We start from the raw sequence: 7,562 nt of genomic DNA, 5'->3' as shown, positions 1-7,562 counted from the left end.
ATCATGCATTATCATCCCTGACTCACTGAGTAATATATTAATCCACATGTACACCCACAGACACCTCCTTACCTTTCAATTTGGCTCTTAAAATATGTATTAGGCATCTATCTTCTCTAATGTCTTTCTTTATTGAGTAATTTCCTTATTTCATTCTCTGGACAGCAGCTCAGATAGCAATGCCATCAGTAGATCTGGTTTGGAGTGACACTGCAGTTTTTCAAAACCAATCTGCATTTGTTCATCAAAAGGGTACAGAACCTGTTAAAGTGGCAACAGTTTGATCAAAGGTGAGTCCTCGGTACAGACTTCCCGAGAGACTAACTCAACTGGGCAAGGCAGGGGAAGCATGAACATTTTCAGATTTCCATGAATGAGAGTCAAGACTACATCCATATTGCCGTTTTTGTACTTGGCATTACAACAATGCATATTTTTTTGTTGTCCCTGGAACCACTCAGGCATGTAATAAATAGAGTACAAGTGATTGGAAATATTCATTTAAACTGATGTTTCCATAACTTGTTCCTACTTGAGCTTAGCAATGTATTTTCCAAGTGTCTACAGAATGGTTTAAGTGTCTCTTGACTTTACAGACTGCTGCCACCCCACACCTCACTTGAACCATTCTAGTTATCCTATAGGACAGTGGTTCCCAAACTTGTTCTGCCGTTTGTGCAGGGAAAGCCCCTGGCGGGCCAGGCTGGTTTGTTTACCTGCCGCGTCCGCAGGTTCGACTGATCACGGATCCCACTGGCCACGGTTTGCTGCTCCAGGCCAATGGGAGCGGCTGGAAGCAGCAGTCAGTACGTCCCTTGGCCCGCGCCGCTTCCAGCAGCTTCCATTGGCCTGGAGCAGCGAACCACGGCCGCTGGGAGCCAAGATTGGCCGAACCTGCGGACGCGGCAGGTAAACAAAACGGGCCGGCCCGCCAGGGGCTTTCCCTGCACAAGCGGCGGAACAAGTTTGGGAACCACTGCTATAGGACTTTCAGCACAACATTCCCTTGTTCTTTAAGCTCTAAATCCTTTTTTCTTTCATTAGCATGAAAGAAAAAAACAATGTTAAGTCCTACATTTTCCAAATGTCCATTACCACAAATTCTTAGGGCACAATTTGAGATGCCTAGGACCTGACTTTCAGAAAGGCTGAGCATCTACTGCCCCTCTGGACTTCAGTGAGCATGTTGGCGTTCTGAAAATTTGACCTTAGCTGTCTCAAGTTGGGTACCCAAAACTGAGGATCTCACAAATAGTGGACCCCCTTGAAAATAGAGATTGAAATAACAACCACGCCTGGAACCCAAACCCAATGACTTTGAATATGACTATACTCCAATCACAGAGCATCATTTCAGCTCATGTAGACACACCTGAGCCCATTTTAATCTAGCTAGCTTGGGTACTGGAGCAGTGAAGTCACAGCAGCATGCACGTCAGCACGGGGTGTACAAGCCCACCCAGAACCCTGGGGAATTACTCCTGGAGCTAGCCCATGCTGAAGTGTACTCTGCCACAGCTTCATTGCTCTGGTACCTGCACTAACTAGATTAAAGCTAGCGTGGGTATGTCCACTCACATGGCAGTCACACCCATGATTGCAGTATAGACATACCTTTAGGAATAACAGGCACCTATTCAGCAAAGCATTTAACCGCATGTTTAAATGGCAATAAGCCTGCACTTAAGTGCTTTGAATAGGGATGGATTTAAGCATGTGCTTAAGTTCTTTGCTGAAGTGGGCCTATGGCTCGATCCTGCAGTCTTTACACAGGCAAAATCCCCACTGATGTCAATAAGCACTGCAGAACTAACACCACGGTGATCAGCTAGGGGAGCAGTTGCCCCCGAAAAACGATAGCCCTATGACCTAGACCACCTGACTAAACCTGACTAAACTTTTCCAGTTACTCCCCTTAGTAATAGTTGAGGTCCTTTTAAATTATAGATAGTTATTTTAGTATCCAATCACTGAAATCTGAAGATGAATCGCAAACAAGCCAATAGAGATTTAGGCAATATATTGTATGATCCAAATTGAGATATGGAACCCCAAATCTGAACCACCTCTAATTTTGTGCACATTCCCTCAGACCTGCTGCTGCCTGCAGGACACGCATAGGAGGGATGGGGCCTGGCCACACCCATAAATCAACTGGACACATCCTCTTGGGGCTATGGAACATCACCAGACCAACTAGCCCAACTCTGCCTTCACCTAGCACTCTAGAAAGCACGAGGTCCACATTCTGCTCAGCTCTTGAATTAATGCAGTAGAAAAAGAGACACGCAACCCTGGACTTCCTAAAGCACCCATTCAAGGCTGAATATTTCCCATAGTGAGTTGCATGTTCATTTATTCCTGATGGTGTGGTGTGAAAGGTGTCATATCCAGTAAGTTCTGGCCCCTCCACCAGACCGTTACTGGTATATATTTTTTCTGTGCCATTAGAGGTATCACAAATACATATAAGTTTGCATATGAAAATGAAGCTGAATTGGGTCCTTTCAGCTCAGTTTCCCCTAGGCTTCCGCAGCTTGAATCTCTCTTATACACTGTGTCTTTCAAAGGCGTCCATTGAGATTCACCAGGTCCAGTGTTCAGTGGTTGCTGAAGACCTTTAAGCATCGACTGCTAATGGCAGAGTAGTATTGGGCCAGATGGAGAAGGCAAAGTAATTGGGATCCTCTTGCATTGACATAACAGTGTTGTTACTGTTTGTAAAATATTTTGGCATTCAGTGTAGACTTCTCCCCCCGCCGCCCACCATGATTAATGTGATTAATATCTTACAACATGAAACAGTCTGTGCAGGGTACAAGCACACTTACAAAAATAGCACTATATTAGTCCCTACTACAGGCCACCTTCTGAATAATATAAACCTTAATTTACTTTTTTTATAATCTGAGTGGACTTCTTAAGTATATCTAAGGGAGTTGGGGTGTGGAGAAACATTGCTTAATTCAGCCATTGCATCTTTAACATCAGATTGGGAACATGGAAACCATATGTGGGCTTTTAGCTAATAAAATAAAATGCCAAAATGTGGCAGCTAAAGCTATTGCACCCAAAATATAATTGCACATATGCTCCTTTACTTGCTTATAATCAAAACATTTTAAAATGTTTGATATTCAGACTAGGTATAACTATTGGACTAAGTTATTTTAGAAAATGATTTTATATGGAAAGAATGTATGCAGGACATTCTAACAACCATATGAAAAGCAAACTGTATCTATAAACACACACACACACAGCACCAGTTGACAACATTTCACTCAAGCACATAAATTTCACTCAGGAACCTAAAATATTGGCTCCACTAGAGTCAATGGAAGTTTTAATGTTGACTTTGAGGGAGCCAGGACTTCACCCACTGAACCCAAGTTCAATGCCTTAACCGTCCTCCCCTTTATCCACAGAACAGGAATCGTAGGACTACAGCAATGGAGACTTCCCCATGCTATGCTGCTGATGTGCTTCAACCTTGTCATGGGGTGACCACTAAAGGTGGGAAGGTAATTCGTTGTCCATGTCCATTCCAACCCTATGAGACTGAGAAAAGGTAGCTAATTGTGGTGGTGATTTGTGTGATGTTTACATGCATGTTTGCTGGGAAGTGGATCTAGATAGTAAACTCATATCACTTGTTGATAATCTCTACTTTGGGCAGATCCAGACCAAAAATGTAGAAGCGTAAACATACAGAACTGATTCTTAAAACCCTGAGTCATACAGTCCCTCATCATCTGTTTTCACTATGATATTTATTGTATTCAAGAAATTATTGGTAGGGACTAGATGGCCCAATGGGTTTACGAATGGACTGAACGAATGCTGCCCCTCTGGAGACGTGTGTCCAAATTTGGTTTTGTCACAAGTACAAATAACAGCCTATGCAAGGACCACCATCTTGTCCGTTGCACCAAGGATTGAACTGAAGACCTCTAGATCATGAGTCTCTACAGACTGAGCTAAAGATAGGTCTACAGCTGAGGGCTGTGGGCAGGGGTGAAAGTAACTTAAGGGACTTACCGGTATACAGGGCGGCCAGGGTCCTGAGCAAGGTGCAGGGGCAGCTCAACCGAAAGGGGCGGGACCTCAGGCAAAAGAAGCGGGGTTGAGGCCAGCCTCCCCCAGCCAGCCCTTCAGCACAGCCCAGCAGCGATTTAAAGGGCCTGGGGCTCCTGGCCACCGCCAGCGCTACCCCAGGGCACCGGCAGTGATTTAAAGGGCCTGGGGCTCCCGGCCACCACTGCTACCCTGGGGCTCTGATGGTGATTTAAAGGGTCCAGGGCTCTGGCTGCTGGTGCAGTAGTGGCAGCAGCAGCCGGGAGCCATGGACCCTTTAAATCGCCGCTGGAGCCCCATGTTAGTGCTCGCGGCGGTGGCAGCCAGGAGCCTTGGGACTCTGGTAGCAATTTAAAGGGCCAGAGGCTTCAGCCGCTGCCAGGAGCCCCGGGCCCTTTTAAATTGCTGGGCTCAGGGAAGCTGCCCCCAGCTGGTACGGTCAGCTGTGTACCAGCTCTTGCCGGTACACCATACCATACCGGCTTACTTTCACCTCTGGCTGTGGGAGGCATGCTGACCAGAGGGTTACACTAAGACTTGTCCATAAGGAAGTTTTGACCACATCACAAAACCACCATGCAATGAGACATATTCCAATTTGGTGTAAGTGGAGTTTCACCTGCTTACACCAGGTCCAAATTTAGCCCAATGTGTCACACTTGACAGCATCTGTTTGACTCAAGTAGTGGGTGTGTTGCACAAGAAGAGTGAGGGGGGATTTGATAGCAGCCTCCAACTACCTAAAGGGGGTGTCCAAAGAGGATGGAGCTCGGCTGTTCTCAGTGGTGGCAGATGACTGAACAAGGAGCAATGGTCTCAAATTGCAATGGGGGAGGTCTAGGTTGGATATTAGGAAAAACTATTTCACTAGGAGGGTGGTGAAGCACTGGAATGGGTTACCTAGAGTGGTGGTGGAATCTCCATCCTTAGAAGTTTTTAAGACCTGGCTCGACAGCACCTAGTCTAGGCCTGCTCAAAATTATCAGCCATTTACTTTTTACTCACTATAAAAGTCACTCCCAAAGGAAATACTAATTTCCTTCTCCTCCAAATTAGCAGAGGGAAAGAGTAAAAAGTTTTTGGAACCACTGAAAAATGCATGCAGAGGTTTAAAAGTGAGATTTTCAAATTCTGAATTGTGAACACATTTTTAGAAACATAATCAGAGAATATGATAAGTAAAAAGTTTCTTTTAAAAGAGCTATAGAGGAAAATTAATGTTATGGTTAAGGAACCTGACTGGCACTCAGGAGATCTCCATTAAATATTTGGCTCTGCCACAGACTTCCTCTGTGACCTTGGACAAGTCACTTAAACTTTCTCTCTGTTTTAGTTCGCCATCCGTAAAACAGGGAGAATAGCATTTCCTTTCTCCCACCCGTTGTTTGTCTGTTTAGACCCTAAACTGGTTAAGGCAGGGATTGTCTTTTACTATGTACATTACATTGCACAATGGGGCCACTGGATATTACCATAATGCAAATAATAATCAGAAACAATAAAAGACTATGAGGCTAATGAACACTTTGGGGGGTAATCAGTTAAAAATAGTTTGGAAAGTGAAAAGCTTATGTACAATTGCAATGCTGGAATACCTGGGAGTCAGACTGGCCTGGAAATCATCCCTTGTTTATTTTCTTATGTGAAAAGTCAGACAGAAACTTGTAAAAACAATAATAATAATAATAATAATAATTCAAACCAAGCAGCCAAAGAAATTAGTGAAGTCAGATGAAAGATGATCAACTGGTCTGATGATATGAAGAGTTTACCTATTTCAAATGCTTAACTTAAAAAGACCAGTTTTATAGAAAAGTCTTTCCTTTAAAAAAAAAAAAGAATGAAAAAGAAAAGAAAAACATGCCACAGCCAATAATTTGTGAAAAACTGTGGAGACTGGCACTTCCAAATGCTTGGCAGGTTATTAAGCCAATTTTTATTTAGTCCACTATAACTGTTGGAGGGTCTGTGATTCCCAACTGTTTCACATCAGAGAATGAAAACAACTATAGCCCAGCCAAGACCACATTGGTGACTGCCAGCCCTTTATGTGCCAAACATGAAAGCAACAAGTCCAGATGCTTTGATCCTTGCATTTTTGGAGTTAGCCCAGATTTTTTTTTTAAACTCATGTTAGGACAACATACATTATAACTGGAAATCAATCAATAGCACTGTGACCTTCAAACGCAGTAAATGTTTGGAGTTAGTTTCTGAGCATGTAATCGAAATTGGGGATTGGAAGTTGGAACGGATCCTAACCCAACAGGAAAATGTATAGTTTTAAAATCTGTAGTCTCAAGGAAGCAACAAATGAAAGTTTAATTATCTAGAAAAATAAAATCAGGCATGTGAGACCCATTCTGATGTCAAAGGCTACAAACACCCAAGCAACAGAGTAATACCATCCAACCATCCCTCCTGCCATAAAATTAAAAGGATACATGGAATTATAGAAGGAAAAGATAGAGGGAGCAGATTTTGAATTTCCCCTCCCTCTCTGGGCTGAGGATAATGAGCCGATTTAAGAGGTGAAACATTTAGTGCCTGGGATAGGGCCATGTCTAAAGGCAACACCGCCTGCCAGTTAGTTTATGGAACTCCACTGGCATCAGTCTTGGGCGAAGTTGTTGTTTGTCTTCATTCCCTACCGCAGGTTTGCTGGGGAGGTAGCAAATGACAAGCCAGATTTAAAGGGCAAGTGAAAAACTCAGTTCCAGACCCCTGATAAGTTTGAAGTTAACAGGTATCTTTCCACTGACTTCTTTCCATTGACTTCAGCCGATTTAGGATCCGGCCATAAGTCATTGCCCTGTGCTATGAGAGTACTTTGACGTACATTGTAACAAAAAGACAGGGACATGTTTATTTTTAATGTATTTCCATTATAGTCAGTGGAGTTACATCAGGCTATTATCTGGTTATACACATCTAGGGTGAGATGCTGATCTCATTAAGTTTTATCCTGGTGCAACTCCAGTGAACAACACCTGATTTCACTGATTTAAATTAGATCAAGATCAGACCCCCACAGGGGAGTAGCGGCCCCAAAAGGTAATTAAAAGAATGCCATGTCAGTTTATTTTTACAATATGATTTAATTGTATTGTCACAGAATACCAGTCTAGACAAAGTCTTGTTAAAAGCTTTAAACCCCCCAGACTAGTTTTACATATTAGTAATTATGAATAGCTGTTGGCACATAATGGAATGTGCTAACACAAAAGCACTCTTACAATAACACTGCTAAAGTTACAAAACCCTATCATAGGGATTTAAAAAATAAAACCCAGCCTTCTCTCCAGCTAGAAAGGAACATTATTATCAGCAAAAATGTGAGCTTTATGTTGGCATATTAGGCAGAAGTGATGCACGAGAGGTTTAGATGGACAAAAGTTTTCTACCTTAGACACCAGGATATACAAAGGTGGTTTGGGCCAGTTAGTCTTGTGCTGTGGCAGGATCTGTGTATGTGTCTGTGACCT

At 43.1% G+C, this 7,562-nt stretch overlaps 1 long non-coding RNA gene across 1 annotated transcript; it reads left to right on the top strand.

Moving 5' to 3' along the window:
* The first annotated feature begins 203 nt into the window (after positions 1-203).
* On the top strand, positions 204-3,502 carry LOC144930855 (uncharacterized). The gene is made up of 3 exons (XR_013636312.1): positions 204-290; positions 2,093-2,338; positions 3,429-3,502. It is a non-coding gene; the product is annotated as an uncharacterized LOC144930855 (long non-coding RNA).
* Positions 3,503-7,562: the final 4,060 nt, after the last annotated feature.

Source organism: Lepidochelys kempii, chromosome 9 (assembly GCF_965140285.1).
Source record: "Lepidochelys kempii isolate rLepKem1 chromosome 9, rLepKem1.hap1, whole genome shotgun sequence".
In the NCBI taxonomy this organism is placed as follows: Eukaryota; Metazoa; Chordata; order Testudines; family Cheloniidae; genus Lepidochelys; species Lepidochelys kempii.
This window is presented reverse-complemented; position numbering and strand designations above follow the sequence as displayed.